Genomic DNA, 17039 nt, shown 5'->3' on the forward strand with positions numbered 1-17039 from the left:
AACCTGTAGTGCCATGTATAAATAAGTCAGCAGAGGTTGTAGCATAGCTAATGGTAAGCGTGTTAGCCGCACCCTCTGTTATTTATACGGTGGTTTCTGAGGTGGAGTCAGACTCTGTTGCTCGATACAGTTGAGATAATAATGAAGATAACTGGCCAATATGTTTCAGTTATATGTAGTTGCTGACTTGTGCCATCCATCAGCTCATCATCCCGGCAGCACCAGTTCATGACTTCAGCCAGTTTGGTCCTCAGCGCTCACGACCGCCTAAGTATAGCGTGTACTAACTCGTGTTTTTGCTCCACTCACCCTCCACCATCGTCAACCGCAGAACCACTTCCCCCCTCTCTCCATACGTCTCTTTTTTTGGCCTATATCGGTCTATGTTGGTCATCAAGCCACTCGAGTGTAAGTGTGTGCTTGTATTTATGGTTCATCTGTTAAATGTAACACATTTAATCTAACACAAGGGATCATGGGAAGAGTATCGTCAAATTTTTGTCTTTGCTCAAAATGTTCGAATCACGTTAATGTTTCAGACATTTTTGAAAAAATAAAATCATATTATCAAACAATAATGTGCCGGCGCCCCTGCAGTAATTCTGAGGACTCCCTGAAGGTTGAGTTGAAGTGAGTAAGTAAATGCAAAGGCCTGTGGATCAGATGTCAGTGTCCAGATCCAGTTACAGATCACATGTTTAGAACCGAACCATCATTAACGCTGTTAAATAACACCTGTGCTTCTCCTACTGTGACAAGTCGAAATGCCTCGTGTTACTTTCTACCACTGCTTGTGTACCACGTATGAAATATGATTCATGTTTTTGTAATGAAATATTAAAGTCAAATCTTTGAACATCAAAGAAAGACAGAAGGAAAATAGATCACATGAGGAAGATTTCTGAGAACTTAACTTGCGTATTTGTTTGCGAGTGCACATTCACGGAGGTGTGTTTGTCAGTAATGACTGAAAGGAATGCAACAAAACCACTGTAGGTACAAAAGGAGCGACACTCTGCCATTTAGTCTTCATGTCGTTGTCTATCCCAGCCAACACATCACATGGGACTCCTTCAGCCAGGAGGTATCAGATGACAGCTCAGAACGAGTGTTTACCTGAGGGTGGATCAGTAGGAGTTACAACCTGTGACAGTGAGATTCGTCTTTGGGAAACGATTCTGATGAATTTCTCTCTCCTGCTGTGTGAAGCTTTATTTGCACAGCTCATTATGTTTGAGTGAAACCCTGCCATGAAAAATACGGTTAGGAGGAGAACAGGTACATCTCACTCAAACTAGTCAGGTTTAATCACAGTCCTGTAGACAGGCGGATAATAATGGTCCTTTCTGAGACACAATTTGTAGTTTTTAGCATTATTTAACCCACACAGAACTGTGACCGGATTCTGCAGGTACTCTTTCTCTGGCTCATTTTAGTGTCTTTCAGCTCATTGTTTTGGTTTGACTATTCCTTCAGTCACACTGCTCTCATTAGTGTTGTTTCCAACATTAGGATTTTCAGTAGAAAAGTTTGTTTTTTGCCAGAATAAAATTCTGATAAACTCAAGTAACTCATAATTTTCATTCGAAGTCACATTTCTGGCACCTGATTAAAGTAAGTCCAGTATTCACTCTCTTTAAGCTCTTTAGTTTTTGGTCTCTATCAACTCCTGAGGAAAATATCTGGCTCATTAGCTGCTAAATGCGCCACTATTAGCAACACCAGCTAGTTGCTAAGGCCTCATTCACACCAAATCTGCCATGTGCGACGATAAGCTGCAGGGTAATGTAGTGGTGGGGGCATTTAATGTGAACCTTAACCCCCACTGATCAAGAAGGTGCAAAAAGAAAAACAAAACAAAAAAAAGCATTTTTCCAACCCCTCATTTAAAAAAAAAAAGGAGAAGCTGCTATGTTGCTCTGCTACTTACATGCTAGTCTTCAAGTAAATGTTTGTCCACGTCAACAGGTTAAAACTTTAGCTGAACTTCCAGTCTGTTTCACAGTTAGAAATCTCACCCCTCCTCTCTTTGTCACCACATAAATGCAGAGCGTAACCGCCAGACATATCAGCAAACAGGAGGATCGCTTCTTTATAGAGATCTCTGAAACGCCTGGATTTGGTCTGAATGAGGTCTAACTGTGCAGAGCAGGTCATGTATAATGGGTTTTTAAAGATTTTCCTTTGGAGACGCCGGCTGCTGCTGCTGTAAAGGACGCAATGAGAGTGAACTTAAACAGTCAAGTTGTGGGTCAGCCGGCTGAACAATGAGCTGAAACGCCACAAAAGTTGAGTTGCAGAGTCGGCTGATTATTCTCTGTAGGCTCTTATGAGGGATTTGATAATATGGGTTATAGCTGTTTACAGCAGAAGCACACTATTGAATCTGTGACTCCTCAGTGAAAGAAGAGATCTTTTAATGTATCTTAACGCTAAAATTATACTTTCCACATGTGCGTAGCTGCAGGGGTCGACATTTACTCATGTCCGTGTGGATGTTTGCATGCAGCCCACATCTGCCGTCTGTGTCCACTGTGGATTAATCTCAGTTAGCTTCCTGTTCCCTACGCTCAACCCGAACATATGCACACAAACACACACACCCTTCCTCTCCTTTGGCCACTTTTTCAGTCATTGCACTTCCAACAATAGCAGCCTCAGCCTTTAACAACCCACACCATCATTATACTATATCTACTTCAAAGGGCGTGTAATACTTCACTCCACCTCTGGCATATTTAGTGCTTTGACAATGACAAGGTCTCAACAAAGCATGGCTCCCTAATATGTCTTCATAAGGCCTTACAGTAATGGCTGTTCTCTACCTACGGAGCTATAATTTACCCTGCACGGAGGGGGAGACTGGGATAGCGTGGTTGGCTGTTGCTGTTAAATGATTAAATTATTTAGTAAGACAGAGATGGAGACAGAGAAAACAGATATTGCATGTGTGTGTGTGTGTGTGTGTGTGTGTGTGTGTGTGGAGGCTTTTATGTGGGAGAAGAGAAACAGAAAGAAATACTTGTATCTTTTTATGTATGCACGGATGAGAAAGTGAGAGCGACGTGGTGTGTTCTGCCTCATCAGGCTGATAAGACAAAAGAGAGGCCGGTCGGTTTAATATCCTCATCGATCCCGGCTCACCTTGTTACACATTAACATTTACAACTATCCAACTCAGACAGTTAAAGACTCTCCTGTGTGAAAGAAAAAGATGAAAAGACGGAGACGTGTTCGTAGAGGGAGGAGGGGAAAACACCAATAATAAATCCTGCAGTGAGCAAATAAACCAGAGTTATAAAATCCACCCACTGTCAGCACTGGTGATTCTGGTTTGCTTAAAATGAAAAGTTGTCTTCCACTGAAACTCCAAACACTAATAACTCCCAATAACAGGGAGGAGAGATACTAAAATATTGAGAGTATTCTCTCTGGAGGCTGGTATGTAAGTATTATAAACCAAGGAGCTGTGGGAGTTACTGTTTTAGGGATGGCAGACTGAAATATCTTGACAAATATGGATGGATTGGTACAAAATTGGGTTCAAACGTTCTCGTTCCCGAGACAATTAATTGTAATCACTTTGGTGACCCCTGCAAGCTGCTGTAAGTGACAGATTTCATATTGAAACAAGTGTTAAATGGCTCTATATTCCAACAGTAATCACTGTTATAGAGTGCTTAGGTGAGTAACCCATGTCTCTACTCCTGCATGCTTTATCCAATCAGGACAGAGAACTCCAGAAGGAGGCGATTTCCGCTGCGCGTTCATGCACTGACGTAGACAGGAGGGAGGGGACTGCTGCCTGCAAAACAGACAGGAAGTTAGCTAAAACGACGACACAGCAGCAGCTTTTTTAGCTTGAAGAATTAGCTAAATTAATTTTCAGGGTGTAACACATGTTAGCGTGCTGACATTAGCGTTTAGCTCAACACCTCACAGTATCTAGCATGGCTGTAGAATCTCACCTCAGTCTACACACCACCGGTGTGAACACACCTTAACACACACACCCGAACCGCCACTGGTGACAAAGCAACAAGCAAAAGTCAATTTAGATTGAAACCTGTGATATGAAGCAACAAACGGTCGCTCAACACTTGTGTCTACGTGACGGACGTGATGCGCTACAACATCAAATATGAGCTTGCCTCAGCTTTCAGCGGTGACTTGGTGACAATGCAGCTGGCCATGGTTGGTCGTTTTGTAACTTCAGTCCGTCAGTCGTAGTATGAAGCCGATGAGTTTGTAAGTATTTTTACCACACCTTCAGATACATGGGAATTTAATGGGCCGATAGATTTATGCCCACTAGTTTTAATTATGTCAGCTTTTATTCTACGAAGCCAGTTTGTTATAAATATATCCATGAGCCTTTGCCACCGTTGGAGATGAAGCCAGTGAGAGAGTAATGAAGTCAACACTGAAGTCTTGAATAGTGATGATTCAGCGAGGAGTTTCATGCTGAAGTCATTAAAGTGCTCCAACTGTGAGTAGCTTCAGGTTGCCTATGGGAGAAATGAATGGGATGTTTACATGCAAAACGACGGGCTAACAAAATAGCCCATCCTGCTTCACAACTGTATGGTGTAGACATTAAAATTAATTAACACTTATATTGTTATCGACGAATCTCTCAATTATATTTTAATAAATCACATCACTTCCCTGAGCCCACGGTGACATCAGCCAATTTTTTGTTGTCAGTTCAAAACCTATAGATTTTCATTTAACGACGATATGAAACAGGAGGAAAAAATGACATCTGATTAATGACATCAACAATAAATCACTCCTTAAAAAATGCTGTCTCTTGCGCCCTGAAATAGTCTGATAAAGTTAAGCACCGGCTCCGGCGCCATCTAACACATCCAAGTCATGTCATATGACAGATTATCATTGACTTCTATAAATAGGGCCCCTCTGTGTGGAGCACTTTGACAAAATGGAGTGAGAGGCTGTGAGTGACGCTCATGCCGAACACTGTATCGCCTCCTGAAAGGTCTGCAGACCTTCGAGTCAGTTAATATCAGTCCACAGCTCAGCATTAATATAATACTGAGTAAAGCTCTATGCAGCGGTATTTCAGTTTGTTTTGAAGCCCTCTCTGCTGTTTCCAGCTCTGTGGTAAAATATTGATTTATCTACATAACTCCCAACAGCAATACGGACCCCTGCGAGATAAAACCTTGAGATGATGAATATGTCAACTGAGGACAGCTTCAAAGACTGAAAGACTTTTCTCAGTCTGACGTATATATGGATCCTGCAGATTGTTCTGGTGTTCAAACGCAGCGTACAACATTGTGTGTTAAGACTGATGCTACAGCCAGCAGCTGAATAGCTTAGCTTAGCACAAAGACTGATTTGTGCCATTGATTCCTATGAAAGAAGCCTGGTGGCACATGAAGCCAAAAAAGCCACATGACTGTGACTTCCACTTAGCCGAGCCGGCTAACTTCCGGTTAGCGCCCGGCTAACTTGAATGGGAATAAAATGATTTAATTGTGAAGCTCTTCTAGACTTTCCAAATGTCATCAGACCGAATCAGAAAAGAAAACAAACAAGCATAATTCCCAAAGTGTCGAACTGTTAGTTTCATTCAGCTCTTGTTTAATAAAAAGTGAGAGGAAAAGGCAGAAATTAACAATCATGATATTAAGTATTTGGGGTTCGGTATCTTGCGCAGGGATACTGGGGGAGTCAGGAATTCGAACCAGTGACCTTCCGATTACTGGATAACCCACTCAAAATCCTGAGCTACAGCCAGGGACAGGCATGTGACATTTTAGCAACTCAAAGAAGAAGAAGAAGACTGACGCTGTTCACGTCATGCCTCACTTTTTTGCTTGCAGAACGCCAGCATACGATGTAAAATCACACACTGGGGCGGCATTACGTTGCCTCAGTTGTGAAAAGTCTGTGCAAAAGAGTTCAGAGCGGTTTTAGTATGAAGATCAACACAGATCAAGATCAAGGTGTAACAGACTCATGACTGACACCTTTTCATGTCGACCTCTGGATGAACTATTCATTACTATCCTTGTGTATCATCACAGTGATGTGGGACAGTTATGCGCTGTAATTTTCAACAGATCTTCAAAACACGTTACACTGCTGTGATACAGGTGAGAAGCCCGGAAAGGATTTCAATGTATTCAGTCTAACAGACGACCAGTGCATCAAGTGTTTATGTGGAGGACGACCTCTATCACCGAGCTGTAAAATGATATTGTTGCTCCATCAATCACACATCACCCAAGTTACTACAGCTGACATTCACAAATACAGTTCTACAGATGTCTCTTATAGTCGTGGTCTTTGGGGCATCTGCTTCGGGGCCAAAAGGGGATTTTGTTGTTGCAATCCTGCGACTGGCCACTGAGACGAACTGGCAGCGGGGCTGAGTGTTGGTGCCTTATCCAGTTTTATTCCAATACATCAATTCTCCACTTGCACAATGTAGCGTGACATTTATCTGCTTTACGAACTGCACATCCAAGTTGTCTCAGTGCTTTTTCATCCGAAACACTTGAATTTTCGCACTTTCCTTTGTACATATTTTTAATATTTTACCGTTCATTTTCATACACAGTGTTTTTAACATGTTTGATCATGTAGATAGTCACGTAGGTGTTTTTAAGTAGCGAGGTTAGCCTGTCAGCTAGCCTAGCACCCTTCTCTCTGATTTGTGATTTAAATCCTTTATCTAGGAATGAGGTCGGAGCTTTACCGCTCGCTATCAGAAGACGGTTTATGTCAGTCACTTCCACCTTTGGCAGTGTAAAAAGCGACCTGACGTTTAACGTGTTGCTAGCCGACATTGCTAACAGTTATCTATCCGTCTAAAGGATCAGAAATCGTACAAACATACATAACATACATACGAAAACGAACGGTGAACTATTAACGATGTATACAAAGCAAACGGTGAAAATAACTATAACTATAGACGTATTCTGTTGAGTTGGCACCGGAAGTAAACGGATGTGCAGTTTGTAAAGTGGATATACGTCGCACTCCATTGTGCAAGTGGAGAATGAGACGTTGTCTGACGATGTCTTTAAAGCAACTCGCTGCAGGAGAATTTTAGGAAATGACAGAAAATTTCGTGTGCTATTATTCTCTGGTTCGTTCTTGTAGCTGTTCTGCAATTTCAATTTCACTAAAACTCTCTAGAGCAGGAGTTTTCAAGACTACGGTGAACACCACACATTTATGACTGTTACAGTAAAAAAAGTATCTGTGGGTGAATTCTTCCTCCAAAGAAACTGTTTTCAATACAAGGTCTTTCACTGATAACCGACTATTTTGAATGGTCTGTGTGTTGTATGTCAGATTGTCATTTTTTTTAATGATTACACATCCCCGAGGGCAGTATTTACTCAGGGATGACCTTCACAAAACAGAGCTGAAGAAGCTCTTTGTATAAAGGCAATGCCTCAGCTAGAAGACGTAAAAAGCCTTTAGAAGGGAAAAGCACACAGAAATGTTCCTGAGGCCGGGAAGACGTGACCGAGAACCTCAGGCTGAATATCAAACAGTGTGTGGGAGCGCTTCAAATGCGTGAATCTCAGTCCATCTAACTGAAGCCCCTTTCATACACGGAGTATGTAACAATGGCTACTGATACAAGTGAAACTGTCACTTCATTTGCATGATTAAGTGTCCACAAAGCCAGTTAAAATTGAAAATGCCACTTATGAGCACAAACGCTGCATCGACTCTCCTGTTTCCATAAAGATGTTCATTCAGCTTCACTGGCGTCCGGCTGACTTCTAGAGAAAGTCATTCTGAGTGTTGATGTAAGACCACTTAGGATTTAAAGGTGCAATATGTAGGAACTGGCAATCATACTCAAAACTGTAGCTGCTAGTTAGCTCGGTTAGCTGTGCATCTAGTGGTCTGGACTGGGAGCTCAGAGCACCAGAGGAGTGTTGATGTTTACACCGCTAGTGCAGGAGCTTCAGTAGATATCTCTGCAAAACAATACATAGACGTAATTATGTGAAAACGGTTATTTTTTACATTCTGTTGATAATTTTTGTTAATTTTTTTAATGTTTTCAACCAACTTGCAACATTTTAGATGACATATTAGTCTGCAACGTCTGTATTACATATGGAAAGTGGAGGCTAGTTATGCTACCTTACTAACATTTGAACTAATAACCACAATATAGTTTTTGCTTGTGTGATTTCAAAACCTGCCTGGTCACCAACCAAATAGAGTAGAGAGCTCGACTTCCCGGGTATGAAAAAATACCTGGATCGCCGACCGAGCTGGCTAACTTCCAGTTTAGCGCCCAGCTAACTTGAATGAGGATGAAATAATTTAATCGTGCGGCTCTTCTAGACTTTTTTAAATGTTATCGGACCAAAATTATGATGGTGAAACGAGTCATTTCTCGGGGTTTATACACCGTTTTACAGACGCTTCTTTCACAACGGGTCTATTGTTGTTTTCTCGACTGTTTCCGGCGCATTCTTGACGTGAAACATGATGGAAGTGGCTTTACCCGCATTTAAAAAACCTGTGTAGACCCGCTTATTTTGGTGGAAAAGCTGCACTATAGTGTTTCTTACTGCTTATATAAAACAGTTTCAGATGTATCAGACTAGAAATCTCCAATAAATCATAACCACTATGGTCTTTCCTGCAAGGTCATTCAGCCAATACTTGTATCCGAGCTTATTTTATTATTATTGTTGGTCCTCTCTGGTTTTTTTTTTCCCCCTCTTGTCTTTCAGGCCATTATGTTCGTCTCTCTCTGCCTCTCTACTCAGATGGCATCATCCATCTCCACACAAGAGGAGAGAGAGAGAGATATCAAGAGAGAAAGCGAGAGAGAGAGAGATCAAGAGAGAGAGAAGTGGGGGAGGGGTAGAGAGAGAGAGAGAGAGAGAGCTTATTGTAAACTGTAAGAGGTGTGCAGCAACTGGGACAGATTATGTCTGCGGAAACGAGGACTGCAGGATCCCACCCATCCCCCACACACCACACACACACTAGCGAGAGCTCATTTGTGCCTGGCTGGTCACCCTCACTGCAATAGATAGATTCCACCCCACCCCCTATCCTCTGCTCAGTCATTCAGACCTGGGAGAGTCAATAACAAGCTGACATCATCATTGGTTTTTGTAGGATACAGTGCTGCCTTTATTCTAGCAGCCATAAGAGAGAGAGAGAGAGAGAGAGAGAGAGAGAGCAGCATCTTCGGTGCCACTGATGAAGGGCCGAGCGACCAGAATGCAGGTCAGAGAGCACCGGGGTAGAGATAGGTAAGACACGAGCAGGGAGAGAGAGAGAGCGATGGCGGGATGGGGGAGGGGAAGAGCAGCGTGGTTTGGCCTGTCTAGTCTGGCGGTATCAGTGACCCAAGATGCATATCACACTCCTATAAGTACAGAGGGGACACCCCTGGTGTGCACATGTACACACAATGACACACACACACACACACACACACACAAATGCAGCTATATATGATAGCATGCACAGTCAAAAGTCAGGACTTGGTTAGCTAGTTTAGCAAAAAATGCGAGCCTTGGCTAGCTTCCCAAAGTCCCGCCTGCACATGTGCTGCATTCCAGTCGCCTCGGAAGTTGGAAGTCGGAGCTCGAAACCGACATCAAACCCGAGTTGACGACGTTCCAGCTCGACAAGTCGGAATACCAGTTCTAGCCAGGGCTAGAGATTGTTAGCTGTTGTTTACAATACCGGCTGATTAACACCGCATGACGCAGTATTTTGTGCACGTACAAACACCAGACAACACGCCCACGGACAGAGAGGCTGGACAGAAGTGTTTGTGAGATTGATTTAATGAGACACAAATAAGACAGAACAGTTTCACAGTTGTTGATTCACGAAGCCGCCATCTTGGATTTCGAGGTTGTGGTTGGGGAGCCACGTCAAACATTCATGGTTGGACATCTGACTTTCCAGTTGAAAGTGTAAGAAATACCAATATCGTTGTTTCTTGTCTCGACTCGGGTGAGAGACATGTTGGTCCGCTACTAATCATGTCATCCGCTATGCTACACTGTACAAGATAAAAACACATTTTTCTTCTCGATACCCTGCGTCTGTCGGGCCAGACGTGAAGACCAGCATACAGGCTATTTTGGCAACTCTTGTTCTGGAAGTAAAAGTCCTTTTCGGTTTTCTCACAGACAACGATGCTTGACTCACCGAGCACTCCCGGATGAATATGAAACTCTTCCCACTGAATCATCAGAACAAAAGATGAACCACTGCGCTGCAAAATATCCATTTCTTTGGTAGCCAAGCTGAAGCATGTGATCACAAAAACTGGAAGAAATGAAGTATCGTGTGAAGGCAAGAAACATCCAAGAACTTAAAATTATGTGATGTGCCCCTCGCTAATGTGTTGGGTGGAAGCTAAAGATAAATGGGTGTTTTATCAACTGAATTTCAGATTCAATTCTGGCTGAATTCAGCAACCACAGCTCTGCACTTTGTTCTCAACAGCAACGACAATGCATTTTTAATTTTTCTACAGCCTCTGTAGTCTGCTTCTGCTGCTTCTCCACAAAAATGGAGGCTGAGGTTCATGGGTATTATAGTATGTGCAGCCATCCACCGCGCCAAACTGACTTATTATACATTATTTTTTGGAAATTAAAGGAAAATGGAAATGAAATTCCAATTGGTGGTTATAACTTATCCAGAACCAGCCTGTAGGCCTTCTTGCCGGTTAAAGAAGATCTATGTGAAAAGTACAAAGAGACTTAAAGGCACCCGATGGAGTTTATAACCACTAGGGGTGCTATGGAGCAACGTTTTGATGAGCATTTTGTTTCTTTATATCTTGCTCTACTGCAACGTGCATGAGAGTTCGGGCTGACACGCCACACATAACTGCTGTTTTTTGGGATTTATCGGTGGTAGCGTGCTAAGAAATGTGGCAACAAATGCAGCGAAGAAGACCGCAAAGCTAGCAAACATGAAAAGCGTGTTTGTTTGTTTTCTTTAAAAATTGGCTGCAAATGTTTGTGAGGAGGGAAATGTATTCAGCATGTTGACCTCAAGGATGACACACAATGCTAAAACACATTTAGATACGGAGTGGACAGAAAATATTATTAGCCTAGCTTAGCATAAAGACTGGACAGAGCTTGTTCATGTCGAGGTAAAAAATGAAAATAAAAGATACATCGTGCAGATCTGGGCAGCTTTAGATGTATTTTCAGACACAGGTATGGGAGCCGTTTTCTCCTTCTTCAAATCTTTATGATATCAAATCAAATCAATTTTATTTAAATAGCCCAAAATCACAATCACATTGCCTCAGTGGGCTTTACAATCTGTACAGTCAACGACATCCTCTGTCCTTAGACCCTCGATTCAAGATACAATATCACAGTTTACAAGTTGCATTGACAGAATATCTGATACAAATGATAATATATGTAAAATGTGTGACACCAGGAGGACGACTGAGCAGGAAGAGGCATCGCCAAGTGGTGCCCGAGCCACGCGACCTCCTCTCCACTGTGGTGACCTGGAAGAGGACGGGCCACGCAAGATAATAGGCAGGAAAACAGAAAAGATCAGAGTGAAGAGGCATAACATTTTATTTATTTTCTTTTTACTGAAATACAGATATAAGGAGAGCGATGATAAATAAAGTCTTTCCACTGCAGACGTGACATTAATATCTGTCCTCTCATGTGACTCTGGCAGAGAAAGGAAATAGACCTATTTGCCAATTAGCTGAGCTCCTTCTTTAAAGGCAGACAGACACACACACACACACACATAATCAGTGTCTCAGCCATGACACCCTCGCCTTCCCCCATTACACAAGACACACACACACACACACACACACACACACACACACACACACACACACACAGACACACACACACATTCCAATCAATTCTCCACACTCGGGTTCAGCATTCCAGCCTGGTGTTGTTTTCGTCCCACTGCACACAGGAAACTGTGTGTGTGTGTGTGTGTCTGTGTGTGTGTGTGTGTTAAAAGCTTTAGATATTGCTATAGCAGGGGGCCCCAGTGAGAGGCTGTCTCTGTCAGATCAGCTGCCCCGAGCTTAGCTGCTAATCTGTAGCTGCAACACTCTGCAGCCTTCACAAAACTCTCAAAAGTCTGTCTGCTGCACCTCAACCAGCAGCATCTTTAACAGGTTAAACTGTAAATAAGGCGCATTGTTTTAGGTTTTTAGTAACAAAAAAAAAGTTATTTTTCAAGAGCTGCAAAAACTCTGATAACAGTAAAAGAGGAAAATAAAATAAGTAGCAGATTATGCACCATAATCCTGAGAAACGAGAACAACAAGAAATGGTAAAACTACTGAGTGCTGGCATTTGGAGGACGAGCAGGATTGGACAGAAGTTGGCGCCCACAAACTGTCAACACTCTTGGTACATTTATTTTCGAGCTCTGTTGTGGTGGTTGGTGGTGTGATTGGTGAATTACACCAAATAAATGGACCAGAAGTGTTGACAGTTTGTTGGCGCGGACTTGTGATTATTTCCAACTGCAAGTAATAGAAATGCCAATACCTTCCCGGCTTCTGGTCCTCCGTCAGGGCAGGCAGACTGAGTTATGGTCAGATTTCAAACCCTCAGTACCGGTTACCTGATGGATATAGGAATTTAAGGGCGCCCAGTACACTCTGGGCCTGAGCACGTTGACTTGCGCCCTAAGTGGTATTATGAACCAGAACCAGCACTGACGGCCAATTTTAGAGTATCACATCTGGATTTTTAAAGCTCAATAGATGGATTTAGGCTCTGACAACTGTCATTTAAGTTTTTCAGATTCCTCTTTAAAAAGAAAGAGGTATTCTGCAACAACAACAAAAATACCACCCTGCTGGGATTCAACAGTAAAAACATCGAAATTCAGTTTGTTTCAAAGTTTCTCAAATCTGTCCAGAGTGAACCCTCTTCCCAAACAAATCAATAAATGATCTCTGTTAATGTAACCAGTTCTGTTCAGTTCAGATTTCCCCCCACGAGTAAACCCTCTTCTCAAAGAAAAATCAATAAAGGATCTCTGAAAAAGAAAAAATAAACCCAACATCTGTGACGAGCCTGTCATCAGAAAAACAAACGTATGGAGGGGAAATGAAAGCAGCTTATTACAACCCATGTATATATTTATGTTTGCTGCTCGGCGGGGACATATAGCAGCTGTAGTAACTACCACAGCAGCAAAGGAGGAAGTGAGGAGAGGACGTAAAATGTGTAAAAACCACATAGGGAGGAGGTCAGAGGACTTTAATTCACTGCTGTTTACATCCAGTGTGAAACCAAAAGTCAACGGTGAGTTATTTTAGTTACTAACAGAATAAAATGACGTCACATACATAACGTAAATAACTAGGTAATGTAATGTAAATTACAGAAGTAAAACAGTGATTTTAACCCAAATTACAATGTTTTCCTAAACCAAACCAACCAAACTGCGACCGTACAGCAAAGGCCTGGTACGTGTGTTGCTGTTACGCTGCAGCAGTTGTTTCTGGAACAGTGATATATGTTGTTTTGGGAAACACCGACAATCAACCGATTCAGTCGCTGACATATGAAGGTGTGTTGTTTGTGACGTTACCTCCTGACGTTACGTTACCTGATATGTTTCTTTCATTGGAAGCTCATCTTGATGGATTTAAAACGGGGACATTCCTTTCAAATAAGCTCACAAGTCAAAACAAAAAGCAAGAATATACCGTATATAACGTTATCGCGTACACATTGCACATGTATACCTACCTAATAGGTTCATTAAGTTTATACTGAAATGGTAGCTGCATTGCTTCCTCTGCGTCTGCCCTGCACAGATCACTGTTTGCGCACATGAAACAGGGAAGTACTTCCATTGTTGACCAAGTGAGCGGCTGAGTAAAAACCCTCAGTGCATCAAAAATAAAACGTAAAGCGAGACGCATGCCAGGGTTTGTTTTTTTAAAAGTTACAAACAGAATCCCAGACACGCTCCCACAAACCTCTGCCGGCATGACTGCAAACCCACACCATTATAAAGTGAAGTACATATAAAAGAATAAAAAAGCAAACATAATCCCCTTCAACCACCCACACACACACACACACACATGCACACAAACACACACACAAACACAGAGTAAAGGAAGGAAAAAAAGTGATATATTTGTGTGTGTGTTCAGCCGTGGCTAGGAACATGATGATGATGATGATGTATGTGTGTGTGTGTGTGTGTGTGTGTGTGTGTGTGTGTGTGTGTGTGTGTGTGTGTGTGTGTGCTGCACAGTGGACAAAAATTAAGGTAATTTCACGGCCTAGTGAAGCTGACTTGTAGCTGTTTGCTTTCCTTGCCGTCGCGGTACATATCGGTGTAAATGCTGCTGTGAGCGGCAGATCAACTCCACAATGCACAACATCACAACTAGTCAACAGTCTGCAGCAGATATAAAGGTCCAGTATTAATATTTTGGAGTGTAAGCTGCTCAAAAGATGATACCGGGAAACGTTTTTTTGGATTTATTCAATGTCTGGATTGACTCCAGCATTTATTCTTGTCAGCTGGAAGAAAAGCTTTGAGATTAGATCATGGCGATCTTTCTGTTACCTTCGCTGATAAAAATGCAAATGAAAACTTTTTACAGAATTTGATTTGAAGACACATTTGACTCAATTTAGGTTAAAAGCTTTTTTCACAGACGTGCACTGCCGATCACTTATGCAACAACCGGACCATGTAATCGATTCAGTTGCGCAATATCCTGTCAGAAGAAGGGAAGACGCTGACTGGACAGATGTGATCTAATCTCTTAAAGAGGGGGTCAGTAGCAGCTCCTTTAATCAGTATCACCTGAGCAAAAAACACCTTGTGAGAGCCAAACGTTTGGTCTGTGCTGATATTCACCTTTTCAACCCACGGAGTCTCATGTTTTACACATGAGAGTCAAGTCTCAGAGTTTATGTTGTTATCTCACAGCTGTGAAATGGAAATCTCTCCGACTGTCACACTATCAAAGAACATAGGGAGAATTTCTGGCTTCAGTAGCTGCTTACACGGTGTGTGTGTGTGTGTGTGTGTGTGTGGTGATCACGCCTGCCAGCAGAAGATAATGTGGTAAATAAAGTCATTTCCACCGTGTGCTGCGGCTCAGGAGTCGTATTGCCGTATCTTTACTGGAGGCAAACTTGCATGTTGTGTCTCACTGAGGTTGTGAAGGTAAATAAAACAAACTCGAGAGCGTCTCAGGTTTTCATTTCTCGTCTGAGATCAAGTTGTCTGTTCGAGTTTCATCTTTTCATCTTGGCTGTTTACCGTTCAGAAATCCCTCCTCCTTACGTTCAGTCATAGCTTAGCAATCATAACTAGCACAGCAGGCCTGTCATGGAGCTCTGGAGGAATGTACACTGAGAGGTTTTTGGGTGTTTTTTTTTGTCGTTTACAAACCGGTAACACAAGAGTGTATGGATTAACCGTTTGTCTGCTTCAGTGTGAGCTGCAAACGTTAGCGCTGCCTACGTAGTAACAGTGTTACCACCAAAGCCAAGGAGCATATCATGAGTTAAAACATTATCACGTGTGTTTATAATCACGTTAGAGAAAGCCCAGTGCAGACTGATGTGTTCAAGCCCTGTCTATAAACACAACGACAAACAGACAAAAGGTTAGTGTTCCCAGCCGAAGGATGAGAAGAAGTGCTTGGATTTGTCTCTTTTTTTAGATTTTTGTGCTGGCGTCAACACGAGTGTTTCATTCTTTCTTGGCCCTGGCACAGTTGGAAGAGGTGTGCTTCGGCACGGTATGGTTGCTCATGCACGAGCAGAAGCACGGGTGTGCAACGTGGACATGAAGTATAATCATGCGTATTACACCGCCATGCATAATCAAGAAATCCAGGAACATGAGAGGCCATCTTTGACCAAAACGACACAAAATAAGCCACAAAAAAGTCAGTAAAGTCATGTTCTCAGTGTTGTTCTTCATTGTGCCGCAATCGACATGATGACGTATGTACGAGAGGTAACCGTGTTCAGGCCCGGTTGTGGCCGGAGCAATGTGAGTGCAGGCCGGCGGGGGACAATCGTGCTTTGGTACAGTACAGAGCAACTGGGCCAAGTGTGAGTGCATCCAGAGACCTCCAGACACAACAGCATCAAGTCATACTGTATACTGTCACAGACATGTATATACTGCACATCTTACACACACACACACACACACACACACACACACACATATGTATATACAGAGTGCCAAGTAACAGATACCTCAGCCAGGGCAGTGATAGCCCAGATGGCCTGCTTACAGCAGTGACCTACATAGACCAAGAAAGACCAACTGGAAGAACAGAGCAATACACACAGTTTATGTTTGTGTGTGTGTGTGTGTGTTTTCCTCGAGGACAGAGGAAAAAGGGAGCAATTACACAACACTTACAAGTGAATCTAAAGTATTTCCAAAGCAATTTTATTCCCCCGAGTCAAGTTTGTTTCAGTGGCCAATTCAGCATAATTTTCGTAACATCATCAGCGTACTGAGTATTTAAGGATAAAGTATTTGTGTCACATTGTGACCCTCTTTTCTATAACGCTACCCCGGTTAACATCTTACATTAGCAGTCAAATGTGACAGACAAACATCAATACGTCCCTTTTCCACCACAGATCTACAACCCAGCTTGTTGTCGTTACCTCCAGGTAGGAGCGTTCTAGCTTTCCTTGCCAGACTGATGACGAGCTCCGCCTCGGCTCTCACCACCTACCCCTCAGATCACTTCCTCCAGGATGGGCTGATTTTCTACTGATTTCATTTTCCCAATAGCAGTTTTCTTGCATAGATGATATGGGGACACATGCACTGACTTTCTGTAATGAATTGAAACGCTGACTGGATGTCAGCTTCTTTTAATAATCACAATACTCAGAAACCAACGGGTCTTTTCACTGTTCCGACGCTGTTTTCCAGGAGGCTTCACGATAGGTTTATGTCAGCAGAATAAATGTGGGCCGAGAGTCCTGTTTCTATTTTATTGTATTCTCTTATTT

The sequence above is a fragment of the Pagrus major genome, chromosome 11 (genome assembly GCF_040436345.1).
Source record: "Pagrus major chromosome 11, Pma_NU_1.0".
Classification (NCBI taxonomy): Eukaryota; Metazoa; Chordata; class Actinopteri; order Spariformes; family Sparidae; genus Pagrus; species Pagrus major.